At 37.3% G+C, this 25,518-nt stretch overlaps 1 long non-coding RNA gene across 1 annotated transcript; it reads left to right on the top strand.

Moving 5' to 3' along the window:
• The first annotated feature begins 17,737 nt into the window (after positions 1-17,737).
• On the top strand, positions 17,738-25,046 carry LOC130598205 (uncharacterized). Its single transcript, XR_008971959.1, has 3 exons — positions 17,738-17,952; positions 23,370-23,521; positions 24,954-25,046. It is a non-coding gene; the product is annotated as an uncharacterized LOC130598205 (long non-coding RNA).
• The last annotated feature ends 472 nt before the right edge of the window (positions 25,047-25,518 follow it).

Below are 25,518 nucleotides of genomic sequence, written 5' to 3'. Positions count from 1 at the left end.
TGGCTTTGACATGTGGAGATGTTGGACAAATAGCCATTATTGCCTGCTCTCAGCTAGGTTGCAAGGAGGAAATACAGGGGCCTTATCTTGGGCAAAAAAATGGAAGGGTGCATCTTGTGAAAGGGAATAACACATCAACTGTAAAACTGGAAGAAAGCATGGAGATTTCTCATTCCAATCCTTGAAATGCAAGGATTTATTTGACAACTCTGCTACTCTTCGCTTTTATTACAACATAATGTGTTAGGCTGTCAACTAAATAATCAGGGCAGCTTTCTAGACAGAAAAGTTTTTTTTGTAACAGTTATGATCCAGAAGGCTTTAGGTAATGGCATTCCATAAACTGTCCATCCAGATTCCTACTAGATGAGAATCTTCAGTAATTTCAGTGAAGCTGTAATCCAAAGCCAGCTAAAGCCAATGAAAAGAAGTTACATCACTGGGTTTGCCTAATATCCTGCTTCTCAATCTCTACTAGAGTAATCATGTCCACATATGGACACTGAACCCTGGTCACATCTGTGTAACAATCCGCTTTAGCAGTTTTGCTTTCATCTTGTTTGCTATTTTATTTGTCCCATACGATAAGAGGTCCTAGGCATTTTTTTTCCTTCAGTGTTTTTAGGAAAAACAGTAGGCCTGAAGAGAATGTCTGCAAATGACTTCTGTATTGCTTTTTATAATGATTATGGATAAAAGGATGAGATAACAGTAGATCCATAAAAGAGCAACATACTTTAAAGGTATGATATTTCCCCTCACATTTATGCATTATTTCTTATCCAAATATCTCCTTCCCGCTGTTCTCCATGTTTTGGAAATAACAATTTATCAAACACCTAGAACTGTGCTGATGTTTCCATGGCAGTTTAATAACTGGGTCTCCGATTAGTCCAGTAAAATCCTTTGTACAACTCTTTCAGATAGAGTATTACCCTGCATTGCCAGCCTATGAATAAAGTGAAATTATTCTAGCTACACTTACTTTTTCATTGATACACAATACTTAACGGCTTTAAATGGCTTTATTTTCCTCTTCTAGGTTTCTCAGTATTCTGTTCTGACCTAGAAATCCAAGCTCTGACCTGAGAATGATCATGCATTCCCCATCAGAGAATAAGCAGCTAACAATTCGTATTCTAGAAAGTGCTAACAGCTGGACAGGTTTTGATCCCAAATTACCATGGCCAATATGATTTAGGTGGTATACGTATTTTCGTCAGAAGAAAGCAAAGAGCAGCTCTGTGAAGAGTTACGGTATTTACACAGCTACGTTGCACATCAGCATCTAAAATTGCCCCTTCTACTGAGGGGCAAAGCAGGATCTGTAACTGGTAGGAATCGAATGACTACAATAAACTTAACGTATTAGGTGGGGTTTTTACCTGGACTCAATGTCCCTACAAAACTGGATCCGACTTGTACTTACACATGGAACTCATATTCCTACAGTTGTGATGTGAATGAAATTTCTATTGTACCTCCATTTATATGCTTCTATCTACAAGTACTGCTGTATGAAACTGCTGAGGTGCAATGTTTGCTAGGAGGAAGCTGGTATGATTAAGACACATTAGACAGAGAAATTAAAGGTGAGTTAGCTTCCATTTTGGAGGATAAAGGGAAACTCTGGTGACTTGGAACTTCATGTAAATTTGGGGGACTGCAAATAATTATAAAGCGAACATGTCACAGTAATCCAGTGTTCTATTCTTTCTCATAGCACCTTGCCATCTCTCATGTCTATGAACAATTAGTTCTACACAATAAATTGTTAATTCTAGGCTCTCCAGCAACATTAAACAATTAATTCTTGTAATGCAAAGATTTCAATAGCTCTTTATTGAACATATTTAAGTATTGTTTGCAGACACTATGTTGTATGTCTCTGCCATAAATTTGATGCACAGAAGTTTGTGGTTTCCAAGAGAGTAAAACCAAACATATTACGTGGAAACAAACATACTAGCATAAACAAACAGCCTATACTAGCATAAAACTACTAATTCATGTTCATCAGTCCAAGCAATTAAATGGCTAGCAAATGACAAACAGCATGTATACAGCATTTTCTTCCTAAAACAAAAGTCCACAAAACCTTGTTTCTGTGTTTCTGCAGCAGTAAAATTATCAACTGTGACTAATTCTAAGGAAATAAGAAATTATTCTATTCCTTTTCCAGCAGTTTTATGCTCCAAAATACATGTTTCATGCCACTTAAACCTCCTCAACTCCTTGTCATCTTCTCTTATTTATTTATTTATTTATTCATTTATTTAAAAGATTGAATAAGAAAGTTTTTGATTTATTAAGGAGAAAGAAAAAGATGGAGGAGCAGCACTTCACCTCTTGTATCAGCAAAGGAATCATATACAAGAGCTGGATGCATCAAGTGGTAATGTGAAATGTTACTTGGATAATGGGGTCTGTCATTTAGCTTCAGCTTTGTTGTGTGGACAGCATGACATCTTTCTTGTACCAGTGTTGGCTGTGGAAAACATCACAGTGAAGTCTTGTTTATGCAAGGACAAATTGCAGTTTTTGGACTGTGATTTTTTTTTTTTTTTTTTGTTCCGATTATTAAGAAGGGGAGTACAAATTTTGCCTTTTTAGCAGAAAATACCAAAGAATACTCCAGTGCTAGCAGGAAACTCCAGAGAGAGAACTCTAATCCCCTAAACAAAAGGACAAAGAGTGATTCCAGCTGAGGATGACACCAGCAAGCTAGGAAGAAAACTGACAGCATGGTCTGGGAATTACATTTAATGCGATAGTCTTATGACAATTCAAGGCAACTCTACAGACTTTCTAAACAAAATAGTAATGTGGAGAACATAGCAGTGGAAATTATGAGCCCTGCTGCTGATCAATAGACAAAAAATGTGTTCTCTCTAAACTGTATTTGTATACAGGAATCTGGCATATCCTGAAGTATCTGTAATTGGAATTACTATTGCAGTGCTTTATGACTTTTTGTGGGGCTGGGTATTTGATGCATAACATTTTACTTATTCTTTTGGGATTTAAAAAATCCCAAAACATACATTTTTTCTGATGTCTTGGAAAATGTTCCCATTTCATTAAACTGACAAATAGTATCAGATAAACGACGTTTACATCATTTTTCCTTGAAAGCTTCCTTACAGTAGAAAATTCTGTTTGGATCTGTGTTAACTAAGATGGCACAAATCTGTGCTGTAGCCAGAAAGAACACGGGTCTTATGGGAGAGTACAACCAGGTGATGCTATAGTAAATGCCCTGATACACACACTGAAAACTAATTCCTGAATATTATGTTGATGTATCATTAAGCAAATGATGACTCATTCTTGCTGATACTGCTTGTCTGTCACTGCAGGATTCCAAAGTAAAAAGAAACTTAGAGATATTTGAATATTTCATTATTTTTTAATTAGAAACTCGGGTACAAGCAGATCTTTTCTGAAAACTGTTGTAATCCTCACTCTTCTGTCTAGCAAGCAACGTTTGCTGCTTCTTCCTATCAGTTAATTTGACCTCTCAACTTCTCCTTTAACAGGGGAAAGTATGATGGAATGCAAGGATCTCATAAAGAGCTGAGCTGTAATTATACTGAAAGATAACTAGTGCCTAGTAGAATACAAATATGGTCATCACTTTTTATTTAGGGGGAACAGATGCTCAACCCAAATCATTGTCATGGAGACCTTGGAATTCCTGAATACCCTGTTGTTGAAACTTTAGAGATGTAAATGGGATATGCAGAGCACATAGCTCTTGTTAAGTTTTGAATATGAATAAATATAAAAATGAGGTGTCATCTACCTAGATGCAGCCTATAATTTTCTTCGTATTGATTTGTGAAGTATTAGTACCAATTTTAATCTGTTAGTATTTGTTACATTTGCTATGATCTAAATGGCAGCGATAGCCCTGAATTTTCAGATGTATACCCAGAAGCTGGAATGATGCACAAAGTTATCTTGTGTAAAATCAGTGTACTTTGGCCAAGTGGTTTATTATTTTGAGCTTTATATAACTAATGTTTTGATAAAGGTAATGTATGCATACTAATATTATTTCTTGCGAATACACTTTCCTTAGTACATACTGGAGGTTTATGACGGTATTGAGACACTTGTCAATATATTTCATGTATCTGAGGTATTATTACCGAGCTATTCATGTGTGTCTTGATCAGATAGCTGGTTACATAATCACCATAATTATCCCAATTTAATGTGTTGAAAATTATAATGTATTGCATACTTCATTTACATTATTTAGTTTTACTGGATTAACTCTGCAGAGCAATGCATGTTCTCTCCTGTATTTGCTAAATATTTCACTTTTGGGTATAATGTTAGACATTAACCAGTAATTCATGATTCAAGATGCACATCGAGACAAAAAGCCCAAAATATTTTTTGACACCTCGTGTTTCTAATCTAAGATAAAGAGGGATCGTGGTCTTGCCTCAAGAGGTAACTTCGTTAGTATTCTTATTTGACTCTTCACAACTCCAGTTGTTGAGTTGTGTGTAGTTGAAATCACACAAGCAATGCTGAAGCTGGTAGAAGCTTAACAATGTTTAATTTGGAGTTCTTTTGCATGAGGCGCATTGAGAATGCAGAAAAAAGGGTGAAATATGAGTACACCTACTATGGTAGATACTGAGAAAGTGTAAGGTAAAATAGCAGCCTCACACTTAATTCTGGGCTTTTTTCTCAGACTCCTGGGTACACAGAATGGGTAAACAGGTTTAAGGATTTTTACTGTATTAATTATTTTAAACATAGGTCTGATGTCCATATTATTTGTCCTCTAGTGCATTAAGTTTAAATTTTCACTAAGATTCTTCTATCCATTCAATATTAAAAATGAAGGCAGCAACAAAGTTTTCTAATACAAAACAAGCAAAACCTTAACAAAACCTGCTTACCCCACTAACCTCACTTTGAGATGAGTCTTGGATTTGAATTTGGTTTTAATGAAAAAGAAAATTGAATCTTCGGGTTCAGAACATGCTCACTTTGTTGCTGAACTTGTTCACTAGATATTTTTCAGTGTATTCATTTCTTCCCAGAGTCCATTTGTGCGCTACATATTCATCAGCTGACTGCCTTCGTAGCATTTTGGTCTAGGCTAACGTTTTTTTTTTTTTCCTCAAAGATAAAACAATAGTATAGTCCTTGCAGTAATTCAATATCTTTGTTTAGTTTCTCATCACATTATGCTTGAATGTCAGTTTCCAGTTAGATGAAATGAAAACTATACCCTTAAGCAAACAATGGGGATTCTGCCAGTATGACCTTTAGGGTCAATTGGCTCATTAGCAGTCAGCTTTTAGAACTGCATGTTATTTATAGAAGACGGATTTACAAGCTGTTAAACTAAACAACAAATTAAATTGTCTGTGAGCCATCGTCATCAATAGAGAAATTCCCTGTAGGTAGCAAGCTGCTGTTTTTTCAATGGGAAGTTTTGGAAAAATTTAATATACTTCATTTTTTGCCAGCATAACCTTTATAGGGAACAGTCCCTTTTTTATTATGCTGGAAAACTGTGCCATCAGTGTAAACAGCTCCAGATGCACAGTGAAATTCAACAGTCACAAACCACAAGCCTCATTTTAATGAATGCTCACAGGCATTTCTCTCATCTGCTAATTGTTTTCAATCAAATTTAAAATACCACAAATAGAGAGTAGCTCAGTAGTGCATTTACAGTCTCCATTAACTAATTTTTTATTTTTTTTTATTAAATATATTTAAAAAGCAATAATTTGAGAAGATAGCTTTAGGAAAGGTTTCCATCTCTGCGTTTTGAATATAGTAGTATTGTTTGAAATAACCTGTCAGCCTGAGACTGATGTGATGTAATAAAGAAATACATTGTGACATCTTATGTCAAATGTTCTTAGAGAATAGGTAGTCCAGATTTCTAGCACACCTAATGATGCTATTTTGCACTGACAAACTTAAGTGCACAAGCACTTTAATTACTGTTACAGGGACTCTTCATTTTACATATTTTGCTGTTTCTGCCTCAATCTTTTCAGGTATTTTGTTCTTAAGTGTATTATTTTCATACAAAGTCTATGAATTATTCTGATTGGAATCAAATTGTTTATTTCTGTCAGAAGCCTAAGTCATAGAATCATAGAATCGTTAGGGTTGTAAAGGACCTTAAGATCATCTAGTTCCAACCCCCCTGCCATGGGCAGGGACACCTTACACTAAATCATATCACCCAAGGCCTCGTCATTGCTCCTTTGCATGTTTCAGCTTACCTCACTTTTGTGCATCCTTTTTTAACAGAGTTCTTGTGCAAGAAACATGGTCCAGTCCTAATTTATGATTTTCCTCTGTTTGGATATCTTATTTTTTGCCGAGGAACATTTGTATTATGACAACTCCAAAGAAAAGCTGTTTCTGTTACTCACTGGGCTTGCTCTGGCCTCTCTTTATACTGCATATGGATAAGAAGAGTATTACAAAGTTGCTTTCAGGACTTCTAAACTCTTAGTCAACTGTTTCTAGAAAGGAAACAGAATCCAGATTCAGGTGCTTAAAAGAAAAAAGCAAACCCAAAACCCCCAAAACCACCAAATACAGACCTCACAAACTTTTTAATGCTTTAATGTTTAGCCTATATTCCTATATATTGATTGGTAGGGCAGGGGAGAACCAGCCCTTATGCTGTTAGTTCAAGTGAAACAATGCTCACTTTTCGTAAGAACTAAATGCCATTAATTTGTGAAATCTGCATTAAACTGTGTCATAGTTCAATCACGTCAGCAAACCTTTGATAACTTACACCCACTATGACCTTAATCAATGCCAGACTAACTTCACAAATCTAATCAAATCCAACAATTTTTGAGAAGTCTGATGACTGTAACTAATAGCACCAACATCAGGCCTGCATACTGACCTTATGCTTAAATTCATGGTAAACATACAAAAAATTCCCTGCAGGACATACAATACATAAAACTATTCTACTTCATCACACAGCATGAATATAAGGCCACTTTGTTGCAGAGATAGTTTTTGACAGGTTAGTGGTTCTACAAAGGTTGTGATTTTTTCTCTGGGCTTCCATGAAATGGTGAATCTAAGTTTAGACTGGCATTAAGTCGAGGATGACATGGAGTTTTCACCACAAGAAGTGTATCGTCTGTACCTGCCTTCTGATACATTTAGCATGGACTTGACCATCACACGAATTACCATGTTACTAATTGTAAGATTGGGACAGTTCCTCATGGAATGGATAGGAGAGCTAGTTCTTTAACACACTGTCATGCAAGGTCCAGGAGACAACATAGGGCCCCTAAGACCTGCAGAAGAGAAATAGTATTCTACCATGGATTGAATACGAGCTGTGGATAGCTGCTGGCGAGTTTCACCCTGGTAGAAAGACTATGCAAGGACCTGTGTCCTGCAGTGAGGGATTTAATTCCAGACAGCTCTCAAATGGATTAAATTAAACAAGATGTTACTTGCTTAAACCTCACAATTAGCTTTTAATTTTCTTGTTTACCCTCACATGTCAGAACAACATTGTCTAAGAAGTACTGTGGTGAGAGTTCACGTTAAAGAAGGAACTACATTTAATGACAGTTGAGGACTTTTGGAAAACAATTCGATAGAAAATAGCAAAATATAAATCATTATTTAAATCTGTGACAATATTTTAAGATTATTTAATCCACATTCTAGGATGATAGTATTTTGTACACAATGCTAAGCTTCAGAATTTACACCTATATGAAAGACTTCTGCTAGGTATACAGGGCATAAGCTACTGATACCACTCTGTCCCAATTGATTAATTCAAGCCACTCACAATTGCTTGAGTGGCATCTAGTTTTCACTTCTGTTATGACTGTCAAGCCAATGGCACTGTGAGCCGGTATATATTTTGTTGCATGCGTCATCAGCAGAATTGCAGCTGGGTCTCACTTTAGAACTTTTATTAGAAAGATGATGTATGAAACAGAAGGAACACAGCTTGACTTTCAGATTCCAGACTGAGTTTGCTGCTCTAGCAGTTGGAGAAGTGGGAGAAAGGCTTTTGACATGCAAATTTTGTATAATTTTGGTACAAAGGCAAATGATGGATGATAAATACCATATCCCATTATATACACTTTACACTTTGCAGACAGAACCATGCTTTGATATGTACAACCAGGAGAAAAGGAGTCAAAGGGGGACTATGATAGGGACATAAATGTCTACAAATAATTGAGCAGCAAGAATCCCTGTTGTGTTATTGACAGTGGCTGAAAATGGCATAATAAGGAGCAATAGCATGAAATTACAACATAAAAGGCAACATTTAAATCAGACATTAGGGAAAAAAATCCTTAACAATGAGAAAAGTTAGGCAATGGAAGTACCTGTTTATAGAGACATTTAAAACACCAACTTATGTTCCAAAGTGTGATTTCACTTGACAAGTAGTTATAAAAATTGCAGTTTCTTTAACCATTGTATCTGCGTGTTCAGTCACGTTTACTGATTTTTAGTGACAACAACTTGTTTTTATACAATGCAGTCCTTCCCATGGGTACTGACAAGCAACAATGGGAAAAAATAAGGTGAACCTTATGGGGTTTCAGTCATAATCAGGAAACTGGTGTTCTTCAGCATAAGCTAACAGTGACTTTGGGACTCCTGAAAGAGCTTGATTTTAGGACTAATGCTGAAGTAATGGAAGTAAGCATGTCACTTCCAAGTGCAAAATTCAGTCATATAACTTTTTAAAAGTGGGGAGTAGTCATACTGAGAGTTGGTGTAAGAACGTGAGAGAATGGAGGTCTGCTGAGAGAAATAATATTTTTAATTAAACCACTGATGGTGCTATAGAGCGTCTCTTTATAATCCAGCCTTTAGGTCTCAGTCTCATAATGCAAGTCACAATGAAAATTGGAATGAATTCTAAAGTTTGGGGAAGTATGAACATGCTGAAATGTACAAAAAATGGTGAAAGTTAACATCAGTTCATTTCTGCAAGAAACAATGAAGTTTATAGTCAAGGTTTCTTTTGTGTGATGAACTGTGATAGTACTTTTTTAACAAAAACATACTATGGCATGGGGAACAACTCAGCTGTATCACTAAATATTCTTATTTGTTTTTCAGTTTTAGTGTTATTTTGGTTTTGAAGTTTGGTCTTTGGTTGCCGTAGAAACAGTTTATTTCACATTTGAGGACCGTAAGGGCAAATTAAAGATAGCTGGCAAGCTCTCTTACTTTTGGCTACAAGACAGAAGCGATCTGCGAGGCATTCTCCTGGTAAATGTGCATCTCAACATTCAAATATTAAGCAAATTCTTATACCAGGCACATACTAAAGAATTACATGTGACTTTTAACACTAATGAATGTCACAGCATGAGGTAAGAAATAATGTAGGCTGTATTAATGCTTCCTGGGCACCTTCTAGAAACATTTTTCTTCTATGAAGTAGGAATATACCTTCCAGAATTAGGTGGTTCACTCTACTGCTTATTAACTAGGATATATTAGTCATTGTATCATAATCCACCAGAAAGCCCTGGTGGATAAATATAAATTTTTTATTTATTACTTGCTCTTTATTATTTCATTTTTTTGCAAGAAAGTTTCCTTTTACTTTTTGGAAATTCACAGTAATTTAGTATTTGGAGTCTGCTAAGACTCCTGTCCATCCCTAATTTGTGCTAGCTTCTATTATGAGCAGTCAATACTTAATGCTTACTCATGAACCACAAGAAATCCATTATGGGTGGTATGCTACAGCTTTTAATGTGATTGTATATTGTATGTGTTTAGCTTAGACTATTTTATTATTTAGCTTAGTTTATTTTAAGATAGATCAATATCACCTGCTGAATTTGATACTGCTTCCAAGATACTCACTAGCATTGTGGCTAAGAAAATGAGCACCCCATCACAATGTATATTCCTTTTTATCACCTAAGATAATTCCAGTTTAACCAGCTTATGTACACTTTAAGAAATTGAATGTTAAAAGCATTTTAAAAGGATTCAAGGACAGAATTGCTGAAATTCTGAAATGATGCTTGAAGGCCAATTTATCTACTATATATTAAGCTTGTTTTTTAATTTTCCTTTAATTTTTCCTTTTTAATTTTCCTATTTTGCATTTGTTCCTTAGTTCCAAGGATGAACTCCCATAGCTTGTCACTTTTAGATCACAAACAAGCTCACTATTTCAGTTCCCTGTGAAAAATATCTTGGTAAATGGAATATTATGGGGATCCATGCCTGTTCCACCTTGAAGGGTCCTTACAGAATGTACTTGCTGCTCAAGAAGAGGGGTCTGGCTGCCAGTCTAGAAAACTCCACCTGTACTCAGAGACTTGCTTTTTTCCCCTTTGCAAGCATTACTACCAGTAATAAGGAGTCCCTTTGCTGAACTAAGCTCCCCCCATGGCACTTCTGGAACCCCTATTGCACTGATGTAACTGACTGGAACCTACTTACCTATGTCAATGATGTACTGGCAGCAGTATACCCTTCGGTTAACTTTAAACTACATCGGCTCTGCAGGACTAATAGGAATAAATTTTTGTTACTAATTAGATACGACTAGATACATACATAGATCAGATTTGCTGAGAAAGAAGGTGCCATTTTATCTTGTCACTTTCCAGAGCAGAGCAATGCTTTAAATAAGTCCTGACAGAGCACTGCTCTTTCTGGTGTCTGAGTGGACAACTTGATATATTACTGTATAACATCACCATTTGTTTGCAGCTCTTCAGCCAGCTTCCACTCCAGCTGGCTTGTTTTCAAGTCATTTTGAATTGCTTTTGGAAGATTGTGTAAGACATTCTGTCCAATAGTTTATTACTATAGAGATCTTGAGTCAGATAATTGTTTTAGAAGCCTTTTTTTTTTCCCTGTATTTTTCTGTATTTCTGTAACGGGAAGCACCCCTGAAACCAATTTACAAAACCCTCAGAGTTCTTCCAATAGAGACAATATTCACACTGCAGACAGAAACTGTAGAATTCCCATTGCCTTGTCCAGTTCTTATCTTTTCCCTGTCTTACACCTTCTATGAATACCAGTTTATCTACTTATTTGTGACAGCCCTATTTAATAATTTTATCAAAAAGAATTAAAAATGAGGACAATGAAATGCATTGTGGAGAGCTTGTTATCTTTTTAAACCTGCCCAGTTTCTAGATGGAAGTAAAAGCTGGTGTGTAGTCTTCTGGGGTTCAGACCTCAATTCTGCTTCTTTGCCTGGAACTCTTAATGCCTCAGACTTCTTTTCCTGAAAATAAGAGTAACGAAACTGACTTTTGCAAAGTTTTTGTGCTGGGCTTTCTTTTTTGTGCTTCAGTGGCTCATTGTTCCGTTAGATAACAATATTTCTTGCATTGCTGAAAAAAAATAATAGACTGGATAATTTTTAGCTGTTTTTCTAAAAATGTAATGTCATAACTCTTCCATTTCCATGTTTTTTACTTCCTGTTATTTCTGAAAGAATGAGTCAGAGAAATGGAAACATAGCAGCAGTGAATAATTCAAAAGTGGCCTGAGAATAGCTAACCATTACTTCTGGTGATGCTGCTTGTGATGGTTACACAATGATAAGATTATCAAGAGAATTGTGGGAGACAGAAAAATGGAAAGGATGCATTAAGTCGCAGGATTACGCCTTACATTAGTTTTAGTAATGGCTTATCTGGCTACCTTTAAAAAGTTTGAGAAAATAGATTTCCAGGGTTTCTTCAACATTATCCTTATACCTTCTGCTTTTGCTAAAGTATGTTTTAGTATTATTATTTCACCCTATTATTTCTAGAGGCTATTCTTGCTGCTAAAGACTCTATGGGTTAAAATAGACAGTGAACATTCCCCTTTCTCTTCAAATAAGTAATGATAAAAACCCCATACTTCATATTTGCTGCATAGCAAAAATGCATGACAGCACCTGTTTTCGTAAGAATGACAGCATTTCACAAAAAGGAGCGAACTCACTGAATGAATTTATCTAATTCTTTATTTTCTCATCTATTCTGTCTTTGCTGCATCTGTCATACCAGTGGGGCAAGTAGGATGCACATCCCAGAGACAAGAGCTGGTGTCCAGCCAAACCACTTCTGGATTTCTGTGAAGGTAGGGATGTACCATGTTTGTCCCAGATACTCTTTACACAGCAAAAGGATAGAATAAATTACCTCAACAAATCTTGTAGCCCTGATTCAGTAAATGTTTGAATGTTTGGTACTGAACCTGAAAAAATGACAGAATCCCATTTACTCCTTAATACTTGGCTTAAAAGGCTAACACCACAAAAAGCAATTAAAACTTAATTTATTCTAATTTGGTCTTTCTCTAATTTCACTGTTTGGTAAAAATAAACTTCAGCTTTGCCAAAATCAAGCATGCACTGAAGAACTGTAAAGATCAATTTTACCAGGATGGGAGAATAACCACTTTCAGGACTGAAACTTCAGAATGTAACTAACATCTCAAAACTACACTTTCCTGTTTGCTTTTCTCCTGCTAACACTGTTTTCATAAGAGATTTTAATCCTTAGATTAAAATTCTCAGACAGAGAAAAGGTCTGGAATTAGAGATATAAATGGCTTAGGGAGATATACAAGCAGTGGGAATTTTTTTTCTGTGTTGCCTGCCAAAACAGAACAGTGGATATTTCCCATTTGACTTCACTTTAATTAGCTGATTCTGTTGTAACTACACAATTACCTATCTATTAGTATTGCTTAAGCCCTCCTCATTTTCAGGAAAAGTCTACCTGTGAAACTGAGCCCCTTTTTAAGGTGCTGCACTAAAACCTTTTCTATGACTCTATTGAGTTCTATTGAACTACAGGGATATAAACAAGAAAGAACAGGTCAAAGTGAACTCTCAGAACTGTGATTTGTGGAATGACAGAAACTGCATTTCATGTTTTTCTGAAGGCTGACTTAACTTAAAAGTAGCTGTCTACCTCCTGATCCTCCGAGTAATGAGTAGCAGCCAAGAAGTGGCCTGGCCATTTCCTCATTCTTGAGCTGCCCATTGCCTGACTAAATCCTACCTTGTAATATCTTCTGCATGGGTGTATTTGATAAATATAAATATAATTCACTTCACTTGAGAGTTGAAATTCCTCTAGTTTCATAAATTACATGTTTCCACCCAAAGCTGTACTGATCTTTTCATAGCCACTGCTGTTGCTCTGATAGGAAAAGCAGTTGGGCAGCCTCTCTGCTTCCTTTCTTCAGTCTGTTGAGCTTACATCTAATGGGCAAATATAAAACTGGAACCAACACCTTGGAAATCCCTTTAAGTTTCACTTAGAGGCCAAGTAGTTACAATCCCCTCAAGTGATATGTACTTTAACCCTAACAACTGCTGATTTTCCTCTAGCTTCTCCATTTATTCTTCTTTAGGCTTTTTTTCCTCATGGATTCAAGTAACAGTTTTAAGTCTTCAAGAGAATTGGTCACTTGCTGCTGCTGCTGGATCTTTTCAGCAGGATGAAATCTACTTCAGGGAACGGTAGTCACCTGTCATTAAAGTTTTCTGACACTGTTCTCTACAAGAAACTACTTCCATTAGGTTTTGACTTCAGCAAGTTTCAATTACGTAAGTTAAAAGGTTTCCAGCCTGGATGTTCCATTTTGATTTGGGGGATGACAGAAGAGTGGGAGATGAGACAGGACAAAAGGTGAACCACATAGCTCCCAAAGTAGGATCTTGCTTTTGCCTGTGTTGAGCGACAAAAGGCAATCATTTCCTCTGGAAATATTACCTTTTTTATATGTGGACTGGACGTTTTCCCCTTCTTGTTTAGTAGATACTACTGGAATCTTACCATTTGTATGAGCTTAAAAACTCTTTGCCTGGAAAATGCCATCCAAAAAGGGCAGAGGAGAAAAAGCAGGATCCATGGCATCTGAGCACCAGCACATTCCTCTAGCACTGAGCTCTGGCATGCGACAAAGGCTGTCCCTGCTCCATACGCCACTTTCTCTGCAGAGCAGAGGTGGGGATTTACATCCCTCCATCCCCCAAATGCATGCAGCCCCTTCCTCTGCCTCACCACCAGGGCCGCGGGGGGCGCATCAGCACACGTTCGCTTAGCGGCACGTCCCGCGGCCTCCCGTCAGCAGCTGCACCGGCAACACCGCCGCGGCTAACACAACAACTACTCCTCGGCCTCGAGCTCGAAAGTCGCGGGGAGGGGCGGGAAGCAGGAGACCCGAAGGTCCGAATGCACCAATCGAAACCAGCCACGCTCCCCAGCCCGAGCGATTGGCGGAAAGCTGAGGGTGTGGCACGCAGCTGTGTGGCGAGGTTTACCTAGTAACCGGAATGTTCTGGAAGCTCAGAGGGACGCGGAGGGAATGGGGATAGGGACCTGATATGTGCGGGAGGCGAATGCTTCGGGTTCTCAAGGACAGTCGGCGGGCAGGTATTCTAGCCTTGATGTAGTTCCTGTGGTTGGTTTGCATTTGTTTTCTCTGTCGCCTGAATCCCTGGCCATTTCTCTGCCTCTGTAGCTGTGGAGCTGAAGGAGGCTCACTTCTCTGGGTAAGTGCTGCAGTGGGGAGATGGCTGCTACAGGCTTCACCTGGATAAAAAAAGAGTTCTCACAGTTTTAATTTTCCTTGGTGTGACCGTACCCTGCTGTTTGTCTGTTTCTTCCTTGTTTAAAGTGAAGGTGGTTGATGCGAAGGGCCTGCGCTGCAGCGATGCCTGTGTTAGTGTGGTTGCTGATCCGTGTGGATGTTGCATAATCGTGAAAGGGGCAAGAAACCGATGGGGTTTGCTCATTTACCAAGGAGAAAACCTTCAGATTTTACTGTTTCCTTTTTAGGTTGCAAAATAAAGCGCTTAATAATGGAGCGTGTTTATGCTTTAACTCCCAAGTGCCTAATTGTGATTGGGAGTTAAATGCTAGCAATTTGATTTTCTGGAGAAATGTGTTTTTAGGTGTTTGACCTCCTTGGTTCTAATGATGTGATTGAGTGCCTGAGAGAGATGTTTTCTAAAGGTAATTTTTACGTTTCACTTGGTCTAAAGGAAATTAAACTCGGGTTATACATAAATGCAGGTTCACGGAATTAAGGTGCATGGACCTACCTTAATTTCTGTGTTTTTTCTAGCTGGTGTTTGTTCACTTCTAAAAATATTTAAACAAATTTTCTGTATAAGCTAAGGTCCAAAATGAATGGATTTGTATGTAACTGTAAGCCATGTTTGAAGGGTTCAGTGGCTGCAGTCCCTGTTCCACAGCATGTAAGGTAGCATAGGGCTATTTGGCAGCTCTCTGCTGGACTTTCAAGTCTGCTTCTACTGAATTCACGTTTATGAATGTTCATGTTTCTGTGCCCATGGCAGGGGGGTTGGTACTGGATGATCTGAAGGTCCTTTCCAACCCTAACTGTTCTATGATTCTATGGATAGATTTAATATAGAGTGAAAGAGACCTCTCTGAATGACTTGGAGGTACCTGTGCTCCTTGTTGTAGGCTGTGCTCTGTCTTGAGCTACCAGAATGTGTGAACTAGCCATGATTCTGATAAGTTCCTTTAGGTGTAAACAAGTTTTTACACATTGAGATGCTCTGTCTAGACAATTTTTTAATTAAAATTTTGCCCATACCAAAAATTTCCATAGCTGATTCTACAAAGCATTTAGCCTGTTGTCCTCATTTGAGATTTATGACAGTTTCACCATTTTCAATGACTCATTTTCAGTGCTTTTCTGTGAGTTTAATTTAAAGGAGGGTAAACTTACCATAGATTGAGGTGTCACAGCAAAAGAAGTTCAGTATTGAAATAGGTTTTCATAATTCCCTTCAGTCTCTTTTCTACTCTTCTCTGCATCCTTGTTTCTTCTAAAAGATAACAGATTGTTTCTGTTAGGGCTTATTGTTACAGCTGATAATTTAAGGAATGTAGGGTTTGTCCAAAACTGACCACATAGAGTCACAGAGGTTCAGAGCATTCACAAGTGGAGAAAAAGTAGCCTATCTGGTTTATTGGGGATGTTAATTTAAATGACAGACTGGTGGAACTTAGACATTTGCACTTTTCCCTCTGGTTCGTGAATGTTTACGGAGTAATTATATTGTTAGTACACATCATGTCTGCTTTTTATTTTGAAACATTTTCAAATGTAGTCTAAAATACTTGTGTTTTAGCTGGAGGGAGTAGGGAAGAATATAGTTTGGTTTCATACCCACAGCAACTCTTTTTTTTTTTTTTCTTAAAAAGAGAAGAGTTTTGTACTTTTTAACCCCTTTTAAAAAAGGTGCTGACACATAAAACTGTTTTATATTTAAAATATTTTCATGATATTAAAACATTGGAGTAGTGCTTTCTGTTTCAAGTGGAGTAAAAATTAAAATTATTATAGAAGATGAAATACTTTAAAGCAGAATCTTTCTCATTTCAATTCAACAGCATTAAATATTTCAGTGCTGTGTAACTCCCAGTGTATTTATTTTTTATGCTGGGGAAGTGAGGCCTATCCCTTTTTAGAGGATCAGTTGTGAATTTTCGTTCGTGTCTAACTTCTAATAAAATCCTGTTGTTGTTCTTATAAAATCCCTCCCCAGAGGCATATGTCCAGGTATTAACTGTTCTCTGTATACCTTCTTCATGTTTAACAGGTGAAACTTAGGTAGAGGCTCTTCCCTAGCATTGTTTTATGGAAGGAACAGAATGCCTTTTTTTTCTTCTTTTTTGACTTCTTTTTTTTTTTTAACTTGTTCCCTGGAGGGTGCTGGGGAATTATTATGTATTAGAAAAATAGAGAGATCAATGGCTGTGTTATATACAAGTGCCAGAACAAGGTTTTTTCACATGTGGGTTCAAGAACATGAAATACTGAATTAATCAATTAATTAATAGCAATGCTTTTCAAGTAAGATTAGATTTTTGTGACGTTTAGAAACGACAGTAGGTGGAATGGACAATGTTAGTTGTGTTTATATTATTACTAGGAGTCACTTTCAGTGGTAGTATGTGAATTGGAAATAGCAAGGAGCTACATGAAGGTATGTACTTCAGCAGCATCCTTAGGCTAAAGCTACTCTTAAGAGTTTTGCTTATGAGCTGTCTTGAGGTTGGCCTCAGAGGTTTAATTTTCATCAGCCTTGCCACATTTTCCAGGGAGAGTGAATCTAAGCACATTGTTCACACTTGTACTGCTCCGTAAGTGGAAAAATGCAGATGACATCAGCTTAGGACCTGCTGAAGTAAATAGCTGTATTGTAAAGAGTAACCTTTTATGTGCTGTGTTACTTTTTTCCTAAAGGGAAGAGATAGATGTAAATTCAGACAGGTGATGCAGAATGTGTGCATTGAGAAAATAACAGTGACCAGGGTGAGCTCATGCAGTTTAGAGGATTTATTTTTACATGAGATTTTTTTGTATGCTCAGAAATATTCCCAGCTTCTGTGAATCTGAGAAGGAATGCAAGTGATGTGCTGCAAAGCCTTACTACCTGGGTAATCTTAAATGTTAAAGATGGATGAAATATTTTTATATGTTCTGAGGAAATATTAATGAAATGGGTTTGGGGGAGCTCATTCCTTGCTTTTCCTTTGTGTTTTCCTATTTCTTTTGTGTTCTCCCCAACAAAATTTTTGTAAGATGTTGTAAGCAACAGTATTTTTCAAAGTGGTTAAGAAAAAGTACTTAGAAAGATTGTGACAAATATTTGGATTTTACATAATTTTTCTTTTGATTTCTTTTAGACTATGTTCTTATGAAGTGACTGCTGACAGAAAGCCCCTGGAGGAAAGGAGAGGTTGTCTGCTGAGGGAGCTGCTGAGCTGGCACTATCAAGAAATGGAAGTGTTGAGAGGCTGCAGGGTGTGGTAGGAATGGTGCCACTGGAGTTTGCCATGCAAGAGAGGGAGGTACAGCCAGCCAGTCCAAAGACAGTTCAGTAGGAACTGCCTGTGGACCCAGAGAGTGATGGCCAAAACTTGCTGCAGTTGAGGAAGTTATTGAATCGGCATTACTGACCAGGAAGTGGGAACCTGCTTGGAGGGATGCAGAAGGTAAGAAATACTAATTTAATAGACAGAATCTGCTACAGTTGAAGTTGCTTTACAATTTTATGAAACAGGTCTTGAAACTTCACTGTCATTTTCTATCGAGACAGTGGTTTTAGTATCCAGATTGCTGTTTTTAGTTTCTAGGGTTATCTTTGAAAAGTATCTGAGAGAGAGAGGTGTCTGAGACTGTAAGGTATCAAGGATGGTGGCATAAAAATTTATGCACTTATTCAATTTTTGACACCTGAGAATTGTAGACTAGAATTTTCACACAGTTTAAATTAAATTTTACAGCAGATCTAGCCATACTAAATCCTGTTTACACATTACATAAGGGAAGGCTGTGTGATCTATACTTTATATCTGTAATTGGTTGTGTGATGTATTTGAGTCATTAGGTTCAAAGACCCAATCTTGAATATTCTTCATGAATAGCTGTGTTTGGTGTAGGGGGAAGGGAGGAGAACTTGGTTTTATAAACCTCTGAAGTTCTGAAATGCAAAATGTTTTCTGTAGGTCAATTGATTATTGACATCAGATATTCCCATTTCTCAGATGGTGAACTGAAACAAGACCTGCTTGGTGAGAACAAAGGCTGTTCTATTACAGTGGATGATTAGACTTGCAAGCCTAATTATCCCCTCTGGGACTCGGCACAGGCTTACTACATCTTGGATTATGGAGGCAGGTTCCTACTTTCAACTTTATTCAATAGATTTCTGACAGGTCTGGTCTTACAGATGATGGAATTTCAGTGCAGCGATTAGAGAGCTTTCTGCAAAGGAATCCCTGGAATTTTAGAGGGTTGGCATTGAAGAACTGTTTCACATTGAGGTTTGTTTTTTTTTGCCTTTATTATTTTTATTTAAGGGAAAAAAGCAGGTGGTTTGGTTTTTTTTTAAAGTAGAGCTATCTTACAGGTCCAGTGAATGAGAACCAATTGATGCACTGGGTATCTATCATCTTTATATGGTTTATGTTTGTAAAATGAAATTGTTATTAATAAGTGGTAACCACAGTCACTAGGCAATTTTATTGCTGCATCTAGTTGTAGTTCGATGAGTTGATGAATGGTCCAGGAGGTAAAGAAATTTGGGGTAGTCACAGTCCCCATGGCGTGTAGCAGGGTGCCTGACCTTCAGACAGATTCATGCCTACTTAGCGTATCCCCAAAGCTGTCAGTGAAGATGTAACAGGTTGTAGGTAGGCTCTGGAGCATCAGTGATAAAGTCAGTTGATCCAACTTAAGGTGTTTGCATTAGCTGATTGTTATTGAAGGTTCTAAAGTGTGAAAGCATATTTAATTTCCCAGAGGAGGATAATAAAAAGAGAATTTTATTGAAATCTAAACCCTAAGCCTCAAACTTACTCCTGGAGTATTACCAGCTACATATCAAAACACATCCATACGTTTCTTTTAATATGCTCAGCACTTATGTTACTGTGTTCTTGTGATGAAGGTAAGAATACTTGCAAACACTAATACTAGAAGAGTTGTTAGGGTACATCTTGCAGAATTATGAGATACTTAAGGAAAAGTACCCTTGTACTGAAGCTTTTCTTGTGGGTTCTCTAGGTAGATTTTCTTGTTTCCTTTTGTCTCTTAAGGAGGGGTTTATCATCTGTTAGCCTGTCCCATTTTCTGTGAAACTTAAATGATTGTCATGTATTTGAGACTGCCATCCTGGGGAGGGAGGAGGAGAAGAGAGGGGGAGGAGAAAAGAAGAAGTTAGGCTGTAGATTAAAAAGTGATTGGGAGGAAGAGGAAAGTGAGGTGTTTGGGGTGTTTGTTTTTTTTTTGTTTTTTTTTTTCCCAAACCTTTATGCCATATGAGACTAGGTGTAAGTATCTTCTCCTAAATTTGTCATGTTCACACTCTTAATTGGCTACATATTTTCTACACTGAAAGGTGAAGAAAGCTCCACAGCCTTACAAACAGCTGTTAGGCAGGCAGGGAGGTACAAAGTTTTGTTACCTGAAAATAAATTATTCAGGTGATAATTTAATGAACAGTAAAAATGCACTGTACATTACTGATTAAAAAAATTAAACCAAGTTGAAGTGCCATACATTAATAATGCTGCTGATTATTTAAGATCACTTTTACTGTAGTTTGGTAGAGTCAGACATTCAGTGAATATCAGAGTAATTCTGGAAGTTATGAACACATAGAGTGGACCAAAGTACTATCACTCATGTGTGCTGTACTCTGTATTGTAGTATACTGAAATATATGTGCTAGTAGAGAAAGAAATGCCCTACCAAAATAGTACATAGTTCTTAGTACACTGCTCTTGGTATCTTATTAGTAGCTATGGGCTGTTGGCATGATTTGGTTGTCCTAAGTGAATGGCTTGGGAAAGGGCTATTTGCAAAAGCGTGTAGAGGAAAGAATATTGGGATCCTTAGGAGTTACCTGGCATCTGAAAAAAACCCAACCCAGCTAACCATTACTTTTCTTTCATGAACAGATGACCTCTTCTGTGTATCATCTGTTCTCGATTGTTCTTAATTTACATCAGAAGATGTCTTGAGAATACTTACTTTTCATAGCAGTTTCATGTAACTCATCTTCAGGACAAAAAAAATAATCTCTCACGTTTATGTACTGGAAATGGGTTGTGGTTATCCCGTAGAATCGCAGAATCATAGAATAGTCAGGGTTGGAAAGGACCTGAAGATCATCAAGTTCCAACCCCCCTGCCATGCGCAGGGACACCTCACACTAAACCATGTCACCCAAGGCTCTGTCCAGCCTGGCCTTGAACACCACCAGGGATGCAGCATTCACAGCTTCACTGGGCAACCCATTCCAGTGCCTCACCACCCTCACAGTAAAGAACTTCTTCCTTATTATCTAACCAAACTTCCCCAGTTTAAGTTTGAACCCATTACCCCTTGTCCTGTCACTACAGTCCCTAATGAAGAGTCCCTCTCCAGCATCCTTATAGGCCCCCTTCAGATACTCAAAGGCTGCTCTGAGGTCTCCACGCAGCCTTCTCTTCTCCAGGCTGAACAGCTCCAACTTTCTCAGCCTATCTTCATATGGGATGTGCTCCAGTCCCCTGATCATCTTCGTGGCCCTCCTCTGGACTTACTCCAACAGTTTCATGTCCTTCTTATGTTGAGGACGTGTCTTGTTTTTTAACCTGGCTTAATAGTTTGTACTAATATTTTTGTCATAAATATAAGAATCACAGTTTTAAACTTCTGTCTTCATTGTTCGAAATCCCTCTCCACACGTGTTCACATAGGGGTAAAATGCCACAACTAGGTTTCCCATGTATTGTTAACAAACTGATGATTTCTCCTCAGGCATTTTTAAAAGTACTAAGCTATTGTCTCCATTCATAAGATAAAGAAAATTCTCCTGAAACAGAAAATGAACAAAAGTACACTTCTAATAAATTCAGGTGTTTTGGTTTTTTTTTTTTTCTTAGGAGTCTTCACAGCTTTAACATTAACATTAGTCCCTTAGAAGAAGATCTTGGTACTGCAGGAAGGCATGAAAAAATATGGTACCTTTACCACAGTTGAAATGTTACGTAAAGGAGTCCATTTGATGGGTGGTTCTCTGATATTTGGATGTGTCTGGATGAATTTCATATTACTGTGTCCATTTTTGTAGGGATGCTTAGCAATATTTAAATTGGTATGTAACAAATAGCATCAAAGTGTTTTTGAAGTTTGGATGCCTTTGTAAAATCTTCTTTAGTTTGTATGAGGCTTGTTACTGAAAGCAGAAAATAAAGTTACAGAACAAGAACAACTTAAAACTTGTACTTTATTTATTATATGTAGCACAGAAATAATTTGAATTCTGAATACATATGTAATATTTCCTCTATACCAGGTTAGCTGTTTCCTAGCATACTTGTTAGGACACAAGAATACTTTCAAATAAAAATAAAATAATGCTGAGAGTGAGGGAAATGTTGACATCCAAAACATTTGCAGCCCTGTTATGAATACAGGTAAACCTACTTCTACATTTTGAAGGCAGCATGCAGGATTTTTCTTGTATACTTCCAGTCTTAGGTAAAAGTTAATGGGAGTCCAACAGCTAGATTACCATGCCAGTCTTTTGATGTATGTTTGGTTTGTTGTGTTTATTTGGAGAGTGGTTTTCTGTAGCCTTTCTGTGACTTTTATCATATGATTGGGGGGGGGAGGAAATTGAACAGATTAAAACTTGCCAGAGTTTTGGTCGATTTAGAATTCTGCTTCAGGCCTGACACTTGTTGAGTTATAAGCATTTGCAATGCTTAAGCAGTGTGAAAACTTCCACCCTTCTGATTCTCTCCCCCATCCCGACATACGGGGAGAAAGTGAGCAGCTTGTGGGACTTACTTGCTAGCTGGGGTTAAATCACAATGATGTCTTTGTACACCGTGTGAGAGTTTGCAGTAGTCTAGTTGTACGGAGCCTGGAGAGAAACGTTTGGTACTCTTAACAGAGTAAGTAATTTCAAATAATTTTTGAAGGCCTTACATGATGGAACTTCAGTGTGATAGTGTAAGGAAGTGGAGAAGACCAAGGCTTGTAATAACTTTTATTGGTGCAGGTGTTAAGAGTTGGAAAAGCTAGATGAGTTTTAAAGCACATAAGCCATTCTCACCGTCTGAAACAGAAATGGTGGGTTTCAAAGCTAAATACAAGTGGAGAGCTATTGCTGAGCTTGACAGAGCTTCACAGAAAATTTTTCATATATAGTAAGCAGTTAAGTGAGATCCCTTTTGTATGGTAGTCTTGATACTTAAATATGCAGCAAGACTTGACTCTGGAGCTTACATAGGTTGTACTTGATTCATCAGAAGAAACAAAGGTTTAATTGTTTTGATCTGGAGCAAGAAAAATGTAAGCTGGGATATTTTTCAGACTCTTCCAGTTAAGTCATATTATGCAAATTCTCAGGAGAAAACATGGCATAACTGAGACTTTTAAGTACAAGCATTGAGTATGCTTCTGAAGACTTGCTTAATGTTTTGAATTCATCTTGGTTTTTTGTTACTGGCATGGTATCAGGCTAGTTTTCTTGCTTGAGGTCAATATGTTTATCCTGGTTACAGATTTTTATTTTTTTTAATGTACATACAGTTGCTATATTTGCTAACTTTCAGATCAGGTCATAATTATAATTTTGGTTTCTTTATCAGTTTAGTGCTCCTCAAGGAATGACAGATCTTAAATTACTTTCTTCACTTATGAAATCAAGCACTAACTTGCTTAGTCATAGGATCCTTCTTCTGACATGCAGAAGTAGTGGAAATCTGTGATTAAAAACAGGGATCTAAAGGAAAATACAAAACCAATAGTCATTTGATTTCTAGGTACATAACAAACAGTATGGTCTTGCCCTTCCATGCGCTGGATTCCTACTCTGTTGAGCATACATTACTGTGAGGCCAAATGCATGCTTGGCAAGTGTTTGTGGTTTAAGAGAACACTGAGAAGACTTCTTTGAGTAGTTCATTCAAGCGAGGTCAGAATTGCAGCATTCATCTTTTCTGTACTGTGGCTTACTTAAAAGATCTCTATGTTGTCCCTGCATAGCATCAGGTATCTGGCTCTGATTCAGACAGCCTTTGACCTAAGTCCTGTGTCTCCTGCTACTGCTCTCTGATGTTTGGCTTTGGAAACACCTACTCAGTTGTAATACTAGGCTAACTTCCAGTGTATCTGCTAAGAATCATCTTTTCTGTCAGATGAAGATATGGAGACTTTGGGCAAAATGTTCAGCAGTGTGCTTTTTGATGTACCTGGTTTTCTGTGCCAGCTGAGGTTTTATATATTCTTTGCAGTGAAGAGAATTTCATGAAATTCTCAAATCATTAGTGTGGCAGCTGAAATGTTGATTCTGGGATTTTACTAAATTAGGTTGATAATCCATTTCCATATAGGAAACAGTTCTGCTTTTCAATCTAGTAAATTCCCATGTAGGTAGACTTGCCAGAGTCTTGCCAGTTTTTTAACCTTTGTAGTTATTTGGTCATTTTGCCAGAGGCATTCAAAAGCCTGCAATGTTCAGCTTCTGTTGGAGGTACTTTATCCCCAGTTACAGGTTCTTTGTGTCTTTGAAATATGCTTGGTTACTTCCTTCCTTAGTTGCATGTAAAATATTCCCCAGGTGATATACTGCCCGATTTCAGTGTTTGAGAGCCAAGCTGGAATCCACCTGTTTGAGAGGTTGCTTTCTCTTAGGACGTTAGCAATATTTTCTAAATAATTGTAGCAGTTAAACTGCAAGTGCTATAATTAAGTAGAAATGTCATTATATCGCACAGAATCTAACACGCAGGAAGAGCTTTGTTTCCGAGAGGAGCAGAGAGCATGAAATGCACAGCTATTTCATTCAGTCGGAAAAGTTTACAGCCCTCCCATTTTGAAATGCAGAGCAAAACTGAATTGTTGAAATGGTAATACACAATACTTTTTAAAGCCAGAGGTTTCTAACCTTCTAGATGTTCTTCAGAAGCAATCAGATGGAAAATACACATTTTCACAAAAGCAGTTTCTTTCACAAAGCAGGTAAGCTTTATAAAGCTGCTAAGTCTTATAAAATCTGTTATTACTTGTGTCCTTTATACTCTAGGTGTTTTAGCTTTTAAAGTGATATTATCAGTTTAATTAAAAACTTATCAAAGTCTGCCTCTCACACAGAAGCAATTCAGAAATTCAAAACACAAACATCTAGCTGTGTAAATTAGAGGCTAGAAATCATATCAAGCTTCAGGTATGTTAATTATTAAAAAAAAATCCCTCTGCGTTTAGTGAAATAGATAATCAGAGTAACTTCTTGATAAAATTGCAAATGCCTTTGACCTCTGAGGGAGTAGAAGCAAGTAATCCCTTTGGTGCAAGTGAGCTTTGATTTTTATACTTAAACATCTCTAGCAACCAGTCTTTTTTCATAGAAGGTGATATTAATTATGGGCTGACATGATGGGAAAGTCATTGAAACCTACAGAAGCACTCATCATCATCTAGAAGATTTTGGATCAGGTTCTCTCTAAGGGCTGAGCTCCTATAACTCTACATCTTGTGAAAAAAAAAAAACTTTTTGTCTGAGGATTATCCTTCTGTTTGGAGTTAAGTGTCAGAAATAACAGGCATTTTTTTCCTCTGAAGATAATGGATGAAAACTAAGAGCTGCTTGTATTTATACTACTTCTGTTCCTTTATTAAGGAACTCAGTTATGACTGAATTTTAAAAATAACAGTTTTTAATGTGTTTTTTAATTTCTTCAAAAACTTACTTGTTCTTTGTGTGTGTCATATGTTCTGATGCATTAGACTGGATCTTTCCCAAGGTTATGTGCTTATACCTTCACCAGAAGAGTTGGGAAGGTATTTTATTAATAGCTGATTAGTAACTCTAGAACTGATCTTCTAGACAGTTTTCTAGAACTGTCTGTATAGGATAAGAATGTCACTGTTACGTGGTGCTGCTAAGTTTCAGTGGATATTCGTGTGAAAAGT

Source organism: Pezoporus wallicus, unplaced genomic scaffold (genome assembly GCF_028554395.1).
Source record: "Pezoporus wallicus isolate ANWC-B61680 ecotype Strahan unplaced genomic scaffold, APGP_CSIRO_Pwel_v1 contig_7331, whole genome shotgun sequence".
Classification (NCBI taxonomy): domain Eukaryota; kingdom Metazoa; phylum Chordata; class Aves; order Psittaciformes; family Psittacidae; genus Pezoporus; species Pezoporus wallicus.
The sequence above is the reverse complement of the archived record's forward strand: the minus strand, read 5'-3'. Positions and strand labels throughout refer to the sequence as shown.